This window comes from Myotis daubentonii, chromosome 2 (genome assembly GCF_963259705.1).
Source record: "Myotis daubentonii chromosome 2, mMyoDau2.1, whole genome shotgun sequence".
Classification (NCBI taxonomy): Eukaryota; Metazoa; Chordata; class Mammalia; order Chiroptera; family Vespertilionidae; genus Myotis; species Myotis daubentonii.
The window spans coordinates 194,976,961-194,996,771 of NC_081841.1; the positions used below are offsets into that span (position 1 = coordinate 194,976,961).

Consider the following 19,811-nt stretch of genomic DNA (forward strand, 5'->3'; position numbering starts at 1 on the left):
ATCATCAGTATACCAATATATTCTCATAATTTGACTTTCTAGAAAATCAAGGCCCATTAAGTAGAGAATAAAAATGAGTTATTATTCTGGTGTGGTGAGATTGATCTTTTAACATGTAGACAGAGAGCTGCTATTGTTGATATTTAAGAGTGGCGAGCTCATCATAATTTCAGAAGATTTAGAAATTTATTCTGATTTTCCAACAACTTGGAAAATTATTCATCTTAGTTAACTGGAAAAAATCAGATGCAAAAGCTTCAAGACAATTTTATGATAATAATATACCAGCCCAGATTCTGTATGAGTGATGTAACTTACCCAAATGAGTCCTGGAAATGCTGGGACAAAATAATGAGGCTTGAAAACACAAGTGTCCTATCACTTAGCCCTTCCTCAAGAAGCCCATCACTGCTACTAGGCACTACAGCTGACTATGTGTCCCCAATGACTGAGATTTTTAGAGACTGTCCTGGTAAATGAGAGCAAAAATAGAAGAATATGACTCCTTAGACCATTCAAAACCTATAATGCACATTAATGACACCATAGTGTGCAGGCTGAGGAAAAGAAACCCTGTTATACATTTCCCCTTAAAGTCCTGATATTTTAATTTAAAGATCTTGAGAGCATCAACTAAAACCAACATTTTCTCTAGCTCACGTTGAAGGAAATCATCCAGCTTCAAGAGTGATATACCTGACCAAGACCTGGCCAACTGAGTACTCCCCTTCTACCCCCACCCAAGGCCTAGTGATTGGTTTAGAGATGGAAACATAACCCAATCAAAGCCAATGAGAGTCATTCTTGGGATCTGCTCAAACATTAAGAAGCATGCTCACCCTTCAGCTATACTTAGATCTAGAGATGCTGTAACTTTTGCTATTACCTAAAATGAAGCCAACATAAAGAGTAGAGCCAAAAGCTCTGAGTCCCTGAACCAAGGAATCCCAGAATCCAGTTGCACCCCTGGATGTTTATATGAACCAATATATTCCCTTTTTTGCTTGAGCCATTACGAACTGGGTTGTTTATATCTTGTAGCAGAAAGAGTTTTTACTAACATGCTAACTCAGAAGAAAGACAGACATTTTAACAGGTACCGTGGTGAGATGCCTCCAAAGCTTTTCAGCTGGAAGTCCTGGTGAATGGAGTGGCCCAATAGCCAAATTAGACCACAGAGGGCAGACACTGACAGGGACACACATACTCTGGAGAGAAAAAAACATTCTAAGCTGCACTGACCCCAATGCAAACCTATGAAGTATGTATAATATCAAACCAGCCTCTAACATTACAATAAAAGTAAGGTCATTTGATCTCATGCTAAGTGACCTTTTCTCAAAACTTACCAGGCTACGAACGTCTCAGTCCATTCTGTTAAGTAAGAAGCAAGTATTCAGGACAACATAACAGCAGAGAACTACATTCAATTTCCATTAAAACTGTCAACCATTACAAATCCAATTACTTCAATGATAGGCCTTGCTTTGGAGTGCGCTCACTTGCAGGCTTTCGGTTTCAGCTTATTTACATTCTCCGGTCCCCTTCCCGCTACCTTGCACTAGACAAGCCACCCAGCCTCCCTATTTAGGTGGAAACTGCCAACAAAAACCCAGTGATGGCTCTGCAGTAACGGAGCAACTGGAATAAAATTCCAAAGGTTTACAAATCCTGTTGGCCACCTGCTTTTACTCTGGGTTTGACAGACACAACTCAATGAGCCTGAACACTGACAACTGTCACTCTACGCAGTCTGCAGCTTTGGGATGTGTTCATGTTGCTCGGTTATGATTAAATGACACATTAGAAGCACAAAGTGGGCCAAGCCTAATAGTCTGCTACATTAATAGCCTTGGCTGAAGCGTTTCTTAAAAATACTCCAGTTAAAGGCAGCACTATCTATGGCGAGACCGGCCTGGGGGCTTTGGAAAGGTCACTCGACCTCTATCCTTTAATCACCTGTAGAACATAAGAGTCAAACTAAATGATCACCAGCCAGAGCTAATATTTGAGAAATCTGTGGCCCTTCAACCTGGAAGCTTACAGTCATGTGCCTCCCGGGCAATAGTATTTGGAATTCTGTAATTAAATTATGGAGACAGTTAATATTACTCATACTGCATTTTTGCGAGTCTATGGTGATTTTCCCATTAGAATTTCAAAATGAGTGGTAATAGAGTTTTGGGAGTGTTTTTTTTTTACAGAGTAAGGCTTAGCTTGGATTTTGAATTAAGAGAAAGCTTAAGCTAACAGTCAACCTCGGATTAATGTTTATTTTGCTAATGTTAGCTTTATATCACATGGTGATATTCTATTTCCTCCAGGAAAATGTTTATGCCATTATAAAGTTCTAGCTAATGCCACTAAATTCTAGACGTGAGACCCACTGCTAGTGAACACGATTAATTGCTTATTCAAAAACCAAATGCTTATTTATAAAATCCAACGACATGTAACCTAACTAGACTCAACAGAGAAAAATGAATCGATCCTCTGCAACCATATTCTTTTCTTTCAGCGTCTGTCCCAGAATGACTGGTAACAGAAAGCATTTTCGGTTCATGACTGTAGCACTAGAGAGTAAGCAATAAAGCATTGTAAGCCATCTCCTTATTTTTTATTAAGAGCCTGTTATCCTGCTCAACTGCAAAGATGATACTCAGATGCAAGAGTGATGGCACCACTGCCATGTGTGCCAGCAACAGACAGCACGATGGGCCGGGGGAACATCAGAGTGGACTTCAGACTTGAATGGATTTAAATTTGAATTCCGGCCCCATCACTCTCTATCTGTGTACAGCTTCTCACTCCGAGCCGCCATGTCTCATCTTTATTGAAAAAACTAATAATGAGCCCTAACCGGTTTGGCTCAGTGGATAGAGCGTCGGTCTGCGGACTGAAGGTCCCAGGTTCAATTCCGGCCAAGGGCATGTACCTTGGTTGCGGGCACATCCCCAGTAGGAGATGTGCAGGAGGCAGCTGATCAATGTTTCTCTCTCATTAATGTTTCTAACTCTATCCCTCTCCCTTCCTCTCTGTAAAAAAAAATCAATAAAATATATTTTAAAAAATAAATAAAAAACTAATAATGAATAGTTCCAGAGGCTGTTCTAGGAAATAAATAAAGGAATTATTTACGTAAAATAAATTATACTGTGCTTGGAACGCTCTGCAGAAATTGGTTCCCAGTTGTTTTCCTCTGGCCCACACTTAGGCGAATCACTCAGAGCACCCCAGAGAGAATGCAGGCCGGTCACTGGTCGCTCCTCCGACCCTAAATGAACAGGAAGGGGCCGCCTTCCTTTAGAGTAACCAGTGGTGCAATTTTTGTGGCAAGACTAACGACCAGACATAAATGAAGAAGGGAAAGCAAAAATGATCCTCATCAAGGCACCTCATCAACCACATGCAGACAAGCTTGATTTTCCTGCTTCTGATGAAACACGCAGCTACCGGGACCTTTCCCACCAGCTGTCACACAGCCGTGGCGGCGCAGGTACATCGGGTGGGTTCTGGCTTACTTTCAGTGCCCTCCGTTCTCACCTGGGCCCTTCCTTAGAGAAATCCAGCCGAGCAGCCTGTGGCTGCACCACGCCGCTTCTCTACCCCTGTGTTAATTCCCCGAGTGGTTACTCTAAAACCACTAATCTTACTCAGCTATTTCCTGCCTGGTTTCTCACGGTATGATGGGGAGGAGCAGAGATTCTAGAAGACGTTAGGCCATGAGATATAAGACGGGAAGAACCGTAACAGAGAGCATTTCTCCAAGGGAACATCAGGTCAACGCCACATTACCAAATCCTCACTTACTGACCGAGCAGGGTTCCCCGTCAGCAGCACCCACGCGGGGCGCTCAGGAACAGAACTCTGACAGCGGTCCTCCTCCTGACCATTTACGCCCTTCCGGCCACGGAGCAGTGCCCGGCCCAGGCATGCCCCGCGGGAGAGGCCCAGAGGCTGAGCCATCACGTCACATCAGTGTTCCTTCATCGTGAAACCGAGTCCCTTTAGGAAGCATGCTCAACGTCAAAAAGAATTACAAAGTGGACACACCTCCTGCAGCCTCAGAGAAAAGAAGTGGAACTTCGAAACCTTTTCCAAGGAGAGTGGTTTTCAACCTCTAGAAACAGAAAGACCACTTACAGGGCTCCTCAAAAATGTAGACAACTTGGCACCAGCCCAGACACACAGCATCAGACACTCTGGGGCTGGGCTGGGGAATGTGCACTTTCTGAAAGCTCCAAATCAAGGGTTGAGAAACACTGGCTTAGCCTAGGACCACCAGCAGGTGCAAAGCAAACTCAGAATCAGGTTTTAAATTCTGGGAAGCATTTTCAAAGGCCGGTTGGTGGCACACTGCTCTTAAAGGGGCTAAGACATGGCATGCTGGAAAAGGAGCCTTCGAGGAAGAAAGCTGGGTGCTGGGAGGTTAAACCAGAATGTGTCTTTACTTTAGAACTTCCAGACCTTTACTAAGGCCAAGGTGCCTTGGACCCTACAAGGTAGAGCACCTTTTCCAAATGTGTCTGATCGCCAAAACCTCCCTTTGAAAAGCATCCATAGCACTCATCATCTCTGGAAAACACTTTGGGGACCACTAGTCGGATGCACTTGTTCTCCATTAACCATCTCTAGAGGTTTCCTGAAAGGACAATGTATTGAAAATATTCATTTCAAACCACGTTTGCCTTCCCACCCTCAGGGCTGGAGTGCAAGGAGGTGCAATGGTTGAAAACTGACTCCACTTGGAGATGAGTCTGGAATCGGGTGATGAGGTTCCCTTTTCCCACTTCTCCCCACCTCGGATGCTACTCTGAACAACTCAATCCTTCTCTAGCCTAGTGTGAACACCAGGAAAAATAAAATCCACAAAGTTGTGAGTGAAAAGGAGACTGTGTACACATCACCCAATTTCTTGGAATAAAGTTGCCAAGTGCATTCACCTTTCAGTAAACCTCATTCTATAAAGATGATGCAATAGAAGCTCCTTATGCTGTGATCCCAGGTGCTAAGGGCACACATGCCTCTGCACTGCCTGAGGGATCCTTAAGAGAGAGATGCCTTCCCACTTCGGGTCAGGTAGGGCCGCAGTTATCCAAGGCATGGCTTTCTTCTGATTTCCCCACCTTGGGAATCAGAAATGTACACTCTCAACACAAGCAACAGACGTCCGGCTATGCTCAATTACATAGTCTCTTTTGTGATCAGCATTCCAAATGCATAACAACAACAAAAAAGCCACATGCAGGGCGATGACAAAGATATTTAATATCATAATACCACCCCCAATATCATATTCTAGCCAATGAGAATTCATCACAGACACTATTTTTTCTGTAGATCATTATTTGGTTCTGAGTAACATGAAATGAAGTTCAGCTAAGCAAACTTCAGAAGAATCCAGTAACTTATATCCTTCCAGAATACTGATCCCCTAAGTGTAAATATTACCCATAAATTAGAGTGCACCCAGGCAATCAACAAATTTGCTGAGTGTCTCCTCTGCACCTGGCAGTATTCTAGGAGTTGGAGACAGCAGTGAACAAGAGATTAAAAAGCTGCCATCATGCAGCATTTATTCTAGATCTAGGAATCTAAATTTTTAGCAAGTTAACTGGATTTTTGTCATTTCCATTTTCTTTCAAGGTTTACTCATGATTGTAACTCCAATCTCCCTTTGATTCCCCCAAATTCTGAATTGTTAGAGCTGAAAGAAATGTCTTCGGCAGCTCTGTGCATGGCATGAGTTCCAGGCAGGCAGACAGGCAGGGGACCCGGATCCTAGCTGTGCCTGTATGTCTGACCGTAGATGGTCCCTTTACTAATCTGAGCCTTACTTCCTTCATTTGTTAAATAAGGACTGGAATCAAGTCTAACTCAAGCACAGTAGTCCAGGGCAGCGATGGCGAACCTATGACACGCGTGTCAGAGGTAACACGCGAACTCATTTTTTTGGTTGATTTTTCTTTGTTAAATGGCATTTAAATATATAAAATAAATATCAAAAATATAAGTCTTTGTTTTACTATGGTTGAAAATATCAAAAAATTTCTATAGGTGACACAGCACCAGAGTTAAGTTAGGGTTTTTCAAAATGCTGACACGCCGAGCTCAAAAGGTTCGCCATCACTGGGCTAGGGTGTTTGGAAATATATTGGGGGTGGGGGTCCAACTTTCTGGCTGACATGATGGCTGAGTAGGTCCAGGAATGCTGAGCATCCTGCACCTCACAGGACAAGCCTGGCCCAGGTCACCGGGCTTGTGAGAGCTGAGCTGGGAGCAAGACCACAATCTGCTACACCCAGTTTGGGGCCCTTTTCAGGACACCATGCAAGTCCATTCTTTTAAGGATTATCTAGAGCAGTGGTTCTCAACCTTCTGGCCCTTTATTTTTTTACAAATATATATATATATATATATATATTTTATTGATTTTTTACAGAGAGGAAGGGAGAGGGCTAGAGAGTTAGAAACATCGATGAGAGAGAAACATCGATCAGCTGCCTCCTTCCTGCACACTCCCTACTGGGGATGTGCCTGCAACCAAGGTACATGCCCTTGACTGGAATCAAACCTGGGACCCTTAGTCCGCAGGCTGACGCTCTATCCACTGAGCCAAACCGGTCAGGGACCTTCAGGCCCTTTAAATACAGTTCCTCATGTTGTGACCCAACCATAAAATTATTTTCATTGCTACTTCATAACTGTAATGTTGCTATTGTTATGAATCATAATGTAAATATCTGAAATGCAGGATGGTCTTAGAAGATCCCTATGAAAGGGTCGTTCGACCGTCAAAGGGGTCGCGACCCACAGGTTGAGAACCGCTGATCTAGAGTGACTTGCTCCCTGATTTCCATTCATTTGAAAATAGGCCGGGTAAGACAGTGAAGGTGCCTTTGATGGGAAAGCTGTCTGCCAAGATCCTCTACTCTGAAATCCTCAGACTGGGTAGAGCAGGTCACCTCTAGTTATTGTTCCAAAACTGCCTCAATTTTTTTTTTAATATATTTTATTGATTTTTTACAGAGAGGAAGGGAGAGAGATAGAGAGTTGGAAACATCGATGAGAGAGAAACATCGATCAGCTGCCTCCTGCACATCTCCTACTGGGGATGTGCCCGCAACCCAGGTACATGCCCTTGACCGGAATCGAACCCGGGACCTTTCAGTCCGCAGGCCGACCCTCTATCCACTGAGCCAAACCGGTTTCGGCAAACTGCCTCAATTTTTAAAACATCTCCTAATTCCTATCAGGAAAGTCTTTTCATAGCTGAAGCTCATAAAAATTAAAATTATTGTGTCACCTAGATCTAATCTCTACTAGGATCTAGCTAATTTGCACGGCTATTGTATCTTGTTACACAAAGATATAAGCCTTATTATAACCCTGGTTCTCTCCCAAAGCCTGAAAGGGATAATGCTAAAATAATTTACAAGCAAATTCTCACTCCATGGAATATAAGCCGCTGTGGGAGAATAATAAGTGAGCCAAGCAAAAACCTTAAGTAAAAACATCTTATCAAATAAGCAATGTAGTTAAACAGCTAATCTTTTGATTCTCTGGAAAGAGGGTGCAATGCTGGCTGGCTGCGAGGTGAAAATCAGACCTTTCCCTGCTACGTATCATAAATGAAAGGAGGAATTTTCATCTTTTGCCAATTAGGTTGAAATGTCACCTCTGCCTCCTGTCCGTGTGGTGAAATTAAAACCTGGCTCCTTACAGTTATTTAACCTCTAACCTGCCCTTAAGGCATCTGTTTGGGAGGCTGATGGCTACAGAAGGATTACAAAACATCCCCAGAAAGATTCTTATCCCTAAATAGACGGTTCTCAAACTGTGCACTGAGGCACCCCAGGGCACCAAAGAGAGTTCACACTGTGTTTCAGAATATTGTAAGTTTCCAAGCAAAGCATGTGTTACTAGACACCTGTTGGACATCATGTAGACTCCTAGCTCAAGGTAGTTCACATTTCAACATTAGATTGAGCTACATTCCTTCTGATGATATCACCGCTTTGCGAAACTACTTTTCAGCAGTTACTGTGATAAAAAGCAACTGCTGCACAAAATGAAGTGGCAGTTTGTAATCTGATTCCAACGTTTAGAAGCTGTGCAGTGCCCAAGAGATGCACACATCCCATTATTAAGTAATTGGGCTTAGGAATGAGATCAAACTATTTTTCTTTCAATTTATTGTATTTTTTTTCCAAACAGCTACTAAGTTGTTAGGACACACGCATAAACTAGTGAACCTAACTAATAAAAAAAAAAAACAACACGGTTAGCCATTTCTTTTAGTCAAGGGCATTGGAAAAATTAATGAGACACTAATGGCATCATCATGAACTGAGAAAGTTAAACCTCTGACCTAAACATTTTGGTCAAGCTCCAAAATACGGTGGAAATAGGGAAGTTTCTTTTTCAAAGAGCAGCTATTTGGGAAAAGAGATCAGCTCCTGGGCCACCTCTCTGAGCAGTCACAGTGGCAGCAGCAGCCACCGTGGCCCTGTGGAAGGGCCAGGACCACCAGGTCCCAGCTCCCCACGTCGTGTTGGTCGCTGCCACCTTTCTGGAGGTTCAAATACGGAGGGATCTGCATCCCAGAACACTCAGCTGCAGCGGCTCATGGACCACACTACGGGCTCCGTGAGGGCAAGGATGTCCCGCTCCTCCTGGAATCTCCCGCACCAACTTGCAATGGCACCAACTTGCAATGGCTGACTCACGGTTGATATCCAATTAACTAATCAATGAACCAGCAAACAACTGAATTATCTCGATTATGTAAGCAGGGAAAGGAAAAGGGAGGGACCAATGAACAGAGATGTTTTTCCCTTTCAGAATGTAAAAATGTATAGAATGTTAATGTTGATAAGAATTTCTTTCATACCTACTATGTGCCACGTACTTCACAAACATTAATCTCAATCCTTAAAACAACTCTAAAAATACCATTCATTGCATTTTCCAGATGCAGAAAGTGAAGGGCAGAGGGGACCAGTAATTTGTACTGACTCAGGTTGCTAATGAGGAGTAGCACTGAGGTTCCCATCCTGAGTCTGGGGCGCTGTGACGCTACACTGCCTCTCCTCCAGAAACACTCAAGAATGACGCCAACACCAAGCTGCTCAATAGCCATGTGCACCCCCAACTTAAAGAAGAAATTCAGTAGAAAGGGAATGTCTAGATACCACCTTCATTCTGCTTCAGAGGGAAGAAGACTACCTGAATACACCTACCACGTTGAATACAAGTATCACGTTAACGGCTACGCACTTTCGTTCCCCAAACCGCAATGAGTCAATAGATAACTGGAAATTAGAAGTGTAGCAAATAGGGTAACCAAGAAGCTACTTCTCTGATGCACTTTTGACTCTTCCTCAAATTTAGTTATCTTCTCGCCCCTAGCCGGTTTGGCTAAGTGGATGGAGCGTCAGCCTATGGACTAAAGAGCCCCAGGTTTGATTCCGACCAAGGGCACATGCCTGTGTTGTGGGTTCGATTCTCCACCCCACCTCCCCCACAAGTAGGGGGCATGCAGGAGGCAGCCAATCAATGATTCTCTCTCATCACTGATGTTTCTATCTCTCTATCACTCTCCCTTCCTCTCTGAAAACAATAGAAACATATTTTTTTAAAAAAATTTAGTTATCTTCTTTCATTCATCTACTTTTTTGTCTCAACTTTCTCGCTGATTTTACTCAGGGAAAATTTAGAGACCTTCCTTGAGGGGGAAGGTATAGATAGACTAAGAAAAGAGGTCAGAAGGAAAATACTGTTTGAAAGGAACTGAAGACTTAAATCCTTTGCCATTTTATCACCTTCCTTATCAAAACATCAGGAGGTTCCATTCAACCAGCCTATACGTAATCAGCTAATCTACACCCAAGTACAGTTCTCACTCCAACTTTAGGTCAGAACCCAAATTAGGACAAGGCTATAGGTAAGTGTTTTATTTCGCTTTGTTGCAATAAATTATCATAAAAGTCACATGTAATAAGTTGTGTGATGGTCCTTAATCTAATTTCATTTAATCCCTTTTCTCCCCTTATCAAGACCTCCATTTCTTGGCATATGTCTCACAGGCTTGGGACAAGGGGGGTTTTGGCACATATTATAAACTTAGAAAACATATTTAAAGGTACAAGCGGCCCTGGCTGCCAGTGTTTCTTATACTGTGTATGAGATTTTGGTTCTCCTATCAATTCTCTGGGAAATTCTCCCAATAGATTGCCTTCCTGTTTAAGTTAGTTTAGTTGATTTCTGTTTCTTAGAACCAAGAATCCTATTAAATTATATCCAACACTTTAATTTTCCAACAAATAGAACTTTAAATATTAACTACCATTATATTCTTTCAAAAATAGATATTTCGCCCTAATCGGTTTGGCTCAGTGGATAGAGCATCGGCCTGCAGACTGAAGGGTCCCAGGTTCGATTCCGGTCAAGGGCATGTACCTTGGTTGCGGGCACATCCCCAGTAGGGGGTGTGCAAGAGGCAGCTGATCAATGTTTCTCTCTCATCAATGTTTCTAACTCTCTATTCCTCTCCCATCCTTTCTGTAAAAAATCAATAAAATATACTTTAAAAAAATAGATATTTCAAATTTTAATACATAAGAAAAAAGACCAGAACTTCAAAGTAAAGGTTATACCTTGAAAACTTCACTGTATTTTTCTCCTTTCTCTGCAGATGACTGACACCTTCACCAGAGACTGGATTCCAATCCAATTCCAATGCACGAGGTCACCACAAAATGCATTCAAACCCTAACACGTAGTAAGTCTCAATATATGTTTCTTGAATTGAAAATATGCAACTCTTTTTTCATTTTAAATCCTCACCCAAGGACATGCTTAGAGAGAGGAAAAGAGAGAAGAGGGAGAGATGTGAGAGAGAAATATCAATTGGTTGCCTTCCATTCGCACCCTGAATGGGGATCAAACCTGTAACCTAGGTATGTGCCCTGACTGGAATCAAACCTGCAACCTTTTGGTGCACCTGACAATACACAGCCAACAGAGCCACTCCAGACGGGTGAAAATATGCAGCTCTTTACTAAAATACTTACATGTAAACATTAATATTTCTAATTAACATATATTTTTAAAGAACTTCAGGAAAAAATTAAAACATCAACTTGGATTGAACTTTATTTTTTTCTGGTGACCTTGACCATATGATCATGTTTGTAATGCTATAAAAATCTAAGTCACAATTGAGCTGCAAGTTTCCAAAAGGTTAAAATTATTTCATTTGTCCACTCTCCATCTCTGATTTTCATCCCTACGTGCCCCCCCAACCCTCACACACAGCCCCATCAGCTCCTTGCCTTCCCTTCTCTATAAACCTAGGCTGACCGGATTCAAGGTTCGCTCTCAATTCTTCAGGAAAGCTATTACATAGCGGGTCAGGGCCTTTGAGTGAAGAGACAACTGCTTCCTAAGTGTCAGCTAAACATTTTGAAATGGTGCTCTTTCAAGCACCAGAGTGTAATTTACAGTTTTAGAGTCATGATTTTCCACATGAAAGGTCCATTAGTGTGATGAAAAAAAAAAAAAAGACAAGTAGCTGGCTCTTTAGAACAGTCAAATCAAAGCCTGGAGTTTGTCATGCCCTCTTGCTGTGTCAGACCAAACATTTCTGCTCTTAGTCATAAAAATAAATTTTTAAGTGTCCTACAAGCATTTCTGGATGAGCAATAAGATCCTATTTGTTGAAGAAAAACAAGTGAGGAAGTGGGTAATTTTGAAACTGATTTTAACTGCAAATATAAGCAAATTAAGAAAAGAAATAACAAGGTCTAAAATTAAATTTCAAAGATCTTATCAACGTAAATACAGTTTGTTCTATTACATAATAAAAAAGTGATTTAAAAATTTGAGCAAATGAAAAATAAAGCTCAGGGAAAGAAAAGTCTCCAAATAAAATAAATCCCTTTTGATTTTTTTTAAAATTTATTTATTTTAAGTGTGAACCTTGGGAAAAAGATACCTACACAGAAGGGCTCCTGGTGGCTACTTAGGCTCAAATTTTTTTTTTTTTTAAGAGCCCCATAGCCATTTCTACACAGGGGCCTCTCATGCAGACTGCACTTCATGGAGAAGGCTGCACTGACCTACCTGCCTCTGCACTGAACTGCCTGCGCACACTGTTCCTAGGATCCTATTTCAAACATATAAAGGAGTTCCTGGGATCATATGTCAACCAATAGGATTGACACTTTTCCCATCCAATCAGAACTGCTCAGCTCGACCAACCAGAACAAATCTATTATGAACAATCAGGACAGTGCCTTTTGGACCAATCAAATTGTGGGGATTTGGAGTCCTTGTTTGCATGAGGACAGACCAATAAGGGACCAGGGATAAGAACTTCTGTCCATATAAGCCAGTTCCCTTCTGGCTCTGAGAGCACACTTTCCCTTCCCACCTAAGACTGAAGACTTTGTCTCCCTGGCTGAGCTGAAAAAAACAGGGACTGTCTCAGCAGAGCAGAGCAGACCAGAGCAGACTAGCACAGAGAAGAGCAATTTAACCAGAGAGGGGCCTGGCCCTGGCCGCCTAGCCCCAGGGCTGCCTCACAGCCAAGCTGTATCACAATTGAGCTGTTTGCACTGAATAAAGTTTCCTTCTACACTGCACCCCCAATTGGGGATACCTGCTGGTGGTGAATTGACTCCAATAATCATTAGCTGACAAAAAGATCCATTATATTTTTTTAAAGTAATGTCTTTAACTTACTTTTTGTTACTTTTAACTATGGTAAAAGACACACAACGTAAGATTTAGCATCTCAACAATTTTTAAATATACAGTTCAATAGTGTTAAGTACATTCACATTGTTGTGCCACCAATCTCCAGAAGTTTTCATCTTGCAAAACTGAAACCCTTTGCCAACTAAATAACACTCCATCCTCCCCTCAGCCTCTGGCAACCACCATTCTACTCTGTCTTTAAGAATCTGACTACCACCTCATATAAGTGGAATCAAGTCCTTTTGTGACTGGCTTCTTTCACTTGGCATAATGTCCTCAAGATTCATCTCCGTTGCAGCATGTGTCAGAATAACCTTCCTGTTTAAGGTGGAATACTGTTTCATTGTACGCACACACCACATTTCGTTATCCACTCATTTATCGATGGAAATTTGGTTTGCTTCCAACCTCCTTTGACTTACTTTTTAAACAACTTATTTAACTAAGCAGGCACTGGGGCTGGAGCCAGACCACCTGGGTTCAACTCCCTCCCCTCCATGGTAGCACAGAAAATACAAATGTTAAAAAGAGAGAAAGTAGAGGAAAGATGGGTACACTGTGAAGCACTCAGCAAGTTAAAATACTGACACTGCGAGGCTCTGATGAGGGTTTTCAGATACCAGAAGTTCATTCAAACATTTGTTTTCTAGTATGAATATGAACAAACGTATGCTACATGCTGACCATGCAGAGACCGTGCCTCCTTGGAGGGTGACGGTGGCCAAAGGACAGATATCTAACAGGTAAACAACTGTAAGCAACAGGGAAAATAAGGCGCGAGAGGGACACAATGGCCCAGCCCCATCCGAGGCCAAGGCTCTAGAACAGCCGTGGGCAAACTACGGGCCCAGGATCCGGCCCCTTTGAAATGAATAAAACTATTGGAAAAAAAAGACCGTACCCTTTTATGTAATGATGTTTACTTTGAATTTATATTAGTTCACACAAACCCTCCATCCATGCTTTTGTTCCGGCCCTCCGGTCCAGTTTAAGAACCCATTGTGGCCCTCGAGTCAAAAAGTTTGCCCACCCCTGGGCTGGAAAGGCTTCCCAGAGCCGAGTCCTAGAGAAGGAACAGTCAGGAGGACACAGAGGAAGGAGAGGCACTGCCAAGAGGGGACAGCAGAGCGAGACGTGGACATGAGAGGGTGAAGCACAGCCTCAGAGGCGAGATACCAACTCGATGAAGAGGGAATCTCAATATGCAGAGCCTCAAAGGAACAGAAAAGAAAATAACACAAGTCCTAATTAAGTGTCAATCAAAAAGAAGAAATGAAAACCCACTGGAAGTCAGGCATCACTGGATACCCATTCTGGTGCCCATATGAATCTCCTGGCCCTTGGCCGGAGTAGCTAAAAGCAAATTATGGCTGAGGTACGCACTAACAGCCTAGCAGCAAACGCTGAAACTCATTAAAAGCCCACAGACCTGCTGTCACACCTCACTCCATTATATGGAAATACTTTCAAAGCCTACGGCAAGTCCAAAAGAAGGCCATTTATCAAACAGTGATCTACTCAAGTCTCTGCTTTTTCAAATATGAGCAACTTGCCAAGTTACTACATTATAGTTTTGTATTAGTATTTACTTACAATACCTGCTTCTTTCCAAAAAATATTGAATCTACTACTGTTTTATTTTATCTGGTAGTCTATCACAGGGGCTCACAGAACTGCAAAGACCTATGAGGTTATTGTCTGCAGAGTTTCTATTCCCCAGGAACTACACAGGAACTAACCAGACCATGAAAATGAGAAGACCGAGATCTGTGCCCTGCTCAAGTCTGAGTCCGAGAGACCATCGTGCAAACAGTAATGATAATGCAATGACACGTGCCAGTATAGAAGAGTGTGGAAGGGGTTAAGGGAATAAAAAGAGGCACGTTCAGGTCCAGGACATACCTTTGTTCACTTTTCCACTCACTCACTCACCCTGTCACCCATTCATTCCTTTCTTCAGTGTCTCATAGGCGCCAGGAGCTTTTTCTAAGTCAGTGGTCGCCAACCTTTCGGACCTCACGGACCACCAGTTGGCGACCGCTGTTCTAAGTGTTGAGATACCTGTACAGGAATGCTCCACAGATGGCTGCTGAAGGATGAGTAAAAGTTCCTTGGGTTGGGGGTGGGAGGATGGGAAGGAAGAAAGTATTCCAGGTAGAAAACAAGAGTTTGGCGACCAACACAGCTTCTAGTAGTCACAATGAGTGGGGGAGGGACAGGCAAGAGAGAGAGAGATGGAAGGTGGGAGACTTGAAAGGGTGTGACCAGGAGCACAGGTTGCAACACAACAGTACACCTTTCCCTTGACAAGGGGACCAGGATTAAGGATGTGTGGAAACGTGGATGCATTTCAGGATAGAGCAGTGGTTCTCAATCTGTGGGTCACGGCCCCTTTGGGGGTCAAACGACCCTTTCATAGGGGTCACCTAAGACCACTGGAAAACATATATATAATTACATACTGTTTTTGTGATTGATCACTATGCTTTAATTATGTTCAATTTGTAACAATGAAATTGGGGGTCACCACAACATGAGGAACTGTATTAAAGGGTCGCGGCATTAGGAAGGTTGAGAAGCACTGGGATAGAAGAAACAAAACGCCAACATGCCCCACCGGTGTGGCTCAATGGTGAGCGTCGATCTATGAACAAGGAGGTCACGGTTCCATGCCCAAGTTGCATGCTCGATCCCTGGTAGGGGGTGTGCAGGAGGCAGCCAATTAATGATTCTCTCTCACCATTGATGTTTCTATCTCTCTGTCTCTTTCTCTTCCTCTCTAAAATCAATAAAAATATACTTTAAAAAAAAAGAAATACACCAACAAGATGGGGTAAAAACATGATGAGTGGCAATTCACTGAGAAGAAACCATGGTTGAACAGGCTCTGTGAAGGACGTGTGCAGGACACAAGGATGTACGTCAAGCATGTCAAAATCAAAGGCTAACACGGGTCAAATAAACAAGGTTTAAGTTTATGTGGGCCGCAAAAAAACAAAAGCTTCAATTTTCATAGAAACGTAAGTTTATTTTGATAGAGACATGCTGAATATAAAGGGCTGAGATAAATGAATAATCGTTAACATAAAATAGGACATTTTAATAAAAATTAATATTTTTTTCTTGAACATTAACTTACCAGACACTAAATAACTGCACAAATTAATAAGCGTAACACAAATAAACCTATTTTTCTTGTTCTCCAAAAGTGAAATATTTCCTGTTGTCCACACCAAACAAGTCAGTCCAAAACTAATGACGTGGCAATCGCTGCTAAAATATTCGCTGCTAGTATTAGTGGAGAGACATGGTGCGCCTGCACATAAGGTGCGTAAGGGAAATGAATGCAACATGATTATTGTAGTTCGTTATTAATAATTATGTCTAACAGGATTTTATAAAAAAATAAGTTATGAAATTTTTATTAAAAAGTTTCTTACATACCGTTATATTGGCTGGGCCACAAAAATATTCGTTTTGGGCCCCAAGTTTGACATGCTTGATGTACGTATTGCAAACCTTTTATGGCCTGTTATTAAATATTTGGATCAAACCATTGAAACAGGAATTTTAGGGGTAAAATGGGGCAGTTTTAGAAATTTCGGAAATTAAGGGGACCATGGAGGAAGCACAGGGCTGCAGAGGGCAGAAGGTATATTTCCATAGAATAGGAAAGCTGAAAAGCTGCAACAAGTACATTTCCATAGAATGAGGGAGCTGGGAACAGCAAAAGGTCTATATTTACAAAAGAAAGACAAGGAAGCCCTTCATCCAGAAGGAGAAGAAAGCCCAAAGGGAATAGGAAAACCATAAGGAAGGAGGCAGAGAGAACCTCACATGGGACATGTGAGGTTTGACCTTTGAGCCCAGGAGTTACTATAGTAACCAGTCTAAGGGAATAGTGACCAATCAGAGGGAATGTCCAGGGACCACGATCTGCAGCCTTTATAAGCAAGCCATAGGAAAAGGAACTCAGTGAGACCCTTTCCCCTCCTCACGTGGGAGTCCGCTCTGTGGGACTCTTTCCCTCTCCCCATGTGGGAGTCTGTACTTGTCCTTCAATAAATCTCCACCTTTGTATACCACTTTCTGTCCGTGGATTCATTCTTTGATTCCGGCGGACACAGAAACCAGGTTCCAGTCCAAAAATTCCATTTCACAATCAAACCTGTCCTTGATTGCATTCCATGACCACCATACACTGGTATGGATTTTCTGCCCACCAGAGGGAGAAACAAGCCTGACACTTTTCCCAATTTATCGTTTATTTCTTGCAGGTCTGCTGAAGGTCCACGCACTGAGTCTATAAAAGACTCAGTCAATAAGAGCAACTCCTGGAAAACGGACTTTCCCAAGCTAACACTGCCCTGGTGGAGACTCGGCTCTCTGTCTGTAACATCCTGTGTCTCTGCCGGGGGATCCACAGCACTGTGACCATCACTAAAACCCACCTTGTGATGTCCAGCCCTGCCCTTTTACTTCCCACCCGCCCCCCACAAGCGTTTCCTGTCTTGCTACTCTAATAGCTTCATATTAGAGCACAAACATCCTTTAACTTTGCATTGGCCAAAGTAGACCTCAATAGTTTACTTTGGTTCTTTCATACAGTTATCTCAAGGTTTTAATAATTATAGTCTACATTGTATTCTAATGACATTGTTCTCTTATACATCATCCAAGTCATTTATAAAAACATTAAAGATCACAAAACCTAAAATTAGAGCACTTCCATATGCCCCACAGGTTGGCCCTGAATCACTCAGTCTTAACCTCCTGACCTTCTACTCAGAAAAGAATTTGTGAAAAATTATTCTTTGGTTATTTTTGCGTGTATTATTAACCTCTGGCCAAGGTTGTTTTTATTTTTCTATTATTAGCAACTCAGACGCAAGCCCTTTTAAACTCCTCATACTCTATTGTTTTAGTACAAAGCACTTCATTAATACAAAATCAAATGTTTTGACTTCCACGTTTTAATCATAACCAGTGTAACAAGTGAAAACAAATACAAAATCATGAACAAAACCTCCATAGAAGCTTGTTAAATGAAGAGGAAGAGCGAAGGGAGTTTTCTTGGTGATAAGTACATGCTGAGCACAGCTTACCTATTTTCACTATGATGTCTATTGACTAATTTCTGAAGAAAACCAAGAAAGGTTTGCTCTGCTGAAAATAAGAACCATATTTATAACTTCCCAATTCATGCTGCTGCATTTCAACATCTATGATGTCCCCAAGGTTCCTTTTTTTAAAAGTTTAGTTTTGCCAAATGTAATAAAATATCTTATTGCAGAGAAACACAAAATTACTGGTTACAAGAGCAGAACTAAAGCAACGTTCCAGAGATTTACACTGGTCCCCACACTAAAACCAACCATGTAATCCATTAGGGGACGAGTCTCCCAGAGTTCTAGAAAGTATACCCCTCTGATGTTAGGTTAGAAAGGATGATCATTCTTCAATTTCCTAAGCCATTTTATTTAAATTATTATTGTGTGGCATGGTCAAAAATGATGGGCTAAATATTTGAGAAAACTTAATATTCTGTCACAACTTCCAAAAGGAGAACAAATGTTCCTATTCAAGTGAACAGATTTTTTTAAAGAATCATGTCGTTCTTCTAAGTACATGATTGGTTTAAGTCATTTGCCACTTTGGGAAGAGAGAAATTCTGAAGAAGTTGGTAAAGTCAAATGTAGATTACATGGCTTTACAAAATGAATAAAAGGATTCAAAGCAGCCAAGTAATTTCATTACATTGAAAAAGTAATCATATCTTTAAATAATTTGCTATTCATCAAACTATGGAGAGAGAAATGAAATTAACATATTTCAAACATAGCCAGAATACTGAGTTCAATCAAACCATGCAAAGCTCATTTCTTAAGTAATGTATGATTAACAGACTCACTTACCTGGAAGCATATAAGAAAAGAAGGTTCTGGGTGGAACTACATCATTCCTCTACTGGGTAAAAATACTTCGGCTTCTCTGCTTGAAATGGAAAGGACTCTAAAATACAAAAAAATACAAAATAAAATAAAGAAAAGAAATGGGAGGTAGCCCCTGTGAATTTCCATGTCTTAAATGTAGGTGGTAACATTTTAAATCACTTAGGATTTAAAATACAATGCATAAAGTATTGCCCCCAAAATTAGAGTGGTATTTCTCCCTTCCCTATCTTAACGGGTAAAATAAGAAGCACTTGTTTAAAAAAAAAAAAAGAAAGAAAGAAAAACTCACAGAATCAAGGTGTAATAAATAGTGAAAGCCATGAAGAAGTGTGCGTAAAAGCAAAGCGGAGGACGCATATTTACTTGATAAAGAACATTAAAAAAAAAAACAGGAGAGGGAAAGAGCAAACCTCGCAAGAAAGAACCGTGCCCGCCGCCCGCGCTGCGTCCTACCCAACTCCGGCCGCTGGCTCCGCGGCTGGAGCGGCACTGGGGCCCCGGCTGCCAGGTGGGGCAGGAGCTGAAGTGCTGCCCCCTCTGAAAGGACCGCGCTCGGCGCACCAGGGTTTTGTCTGATGGTTCTATGCAATCATTTAAAAAAAACAGCAAGCCCTCCTGGAAGTTTTCCACGGGGGAAGGAAAGGGAGCGCACGTCCTGAAAGAATCCGGAGGCGGACAGGAGAGCCAGATTCCCAGGACCAGCCCGCAGCGCGGCCGCTCCGCCTGGCCCAGCGCAGCCCCCGCTGCCCCCGCCGCCGCTGCTGCGGAGGAGCTCAGCTCCGCTCCAGGCTGGGTGGGCGTGCACGCCGGCCCCGCGGGGCAGCGGACAGCAGCCCCAACCCCGCCCGCCCGCCCGGCCCCGGGCCAAACGCCCTCCTGTCTTCCCAGCAGAATGAGGCAGGAGAGATTCGGCCACACCATGTGCCCCCACACCAGCCCGGCCTCGAAGGAATTCCACTGGAGGACATAGATGTGTCAAGGAAGATAAAAAACAGATGGAAAAGAGATAACAAGCGAGGCACTCTGGAAGCAACAGCAAGGGAAATATCCTGGAAAAGGGATTGCGCCCTCCTGCTCAATGTGTTAATCATGCTA

The 19,811-nt window shown here is 42.4% G+C and overlaps 1 protein-coding gene and 1 long non-coding RNA gene across 2 annotated transcripts in view; one reads left to right on the forward strand and one right to left on the reverse strand.

Moving 5' to 3' along the window:
* The window catches only part of LOC132228596 (uncharacterized), a 61,765-nt gene extending 42,331 nt beyond the window's left edge, over nt 1-19,434 (reverse strand). The window contains exons 1-2 of the long non-coding RNA XR_009451386.1: nt 19,127-19,434; nt 18,678-18,774 (exon numbers count right to left, since the gene is read on the reverse strand). This is a non-coding gene — a long non-coding RNA (uncharacterized LOC132228596). The remainder of the gene's footprint in view (nt 1-18,677; nt 18,775-19,126) is intronic.
* The window catches only part of SH2D4A (SH2 domain containing 4A), a 482,539-nt gene that overhangs the window by 196,036 nt on the left and 266,692 nt on the right, over nt 1-19,811 (forward strand). The window lies entirely within an intron of this gene.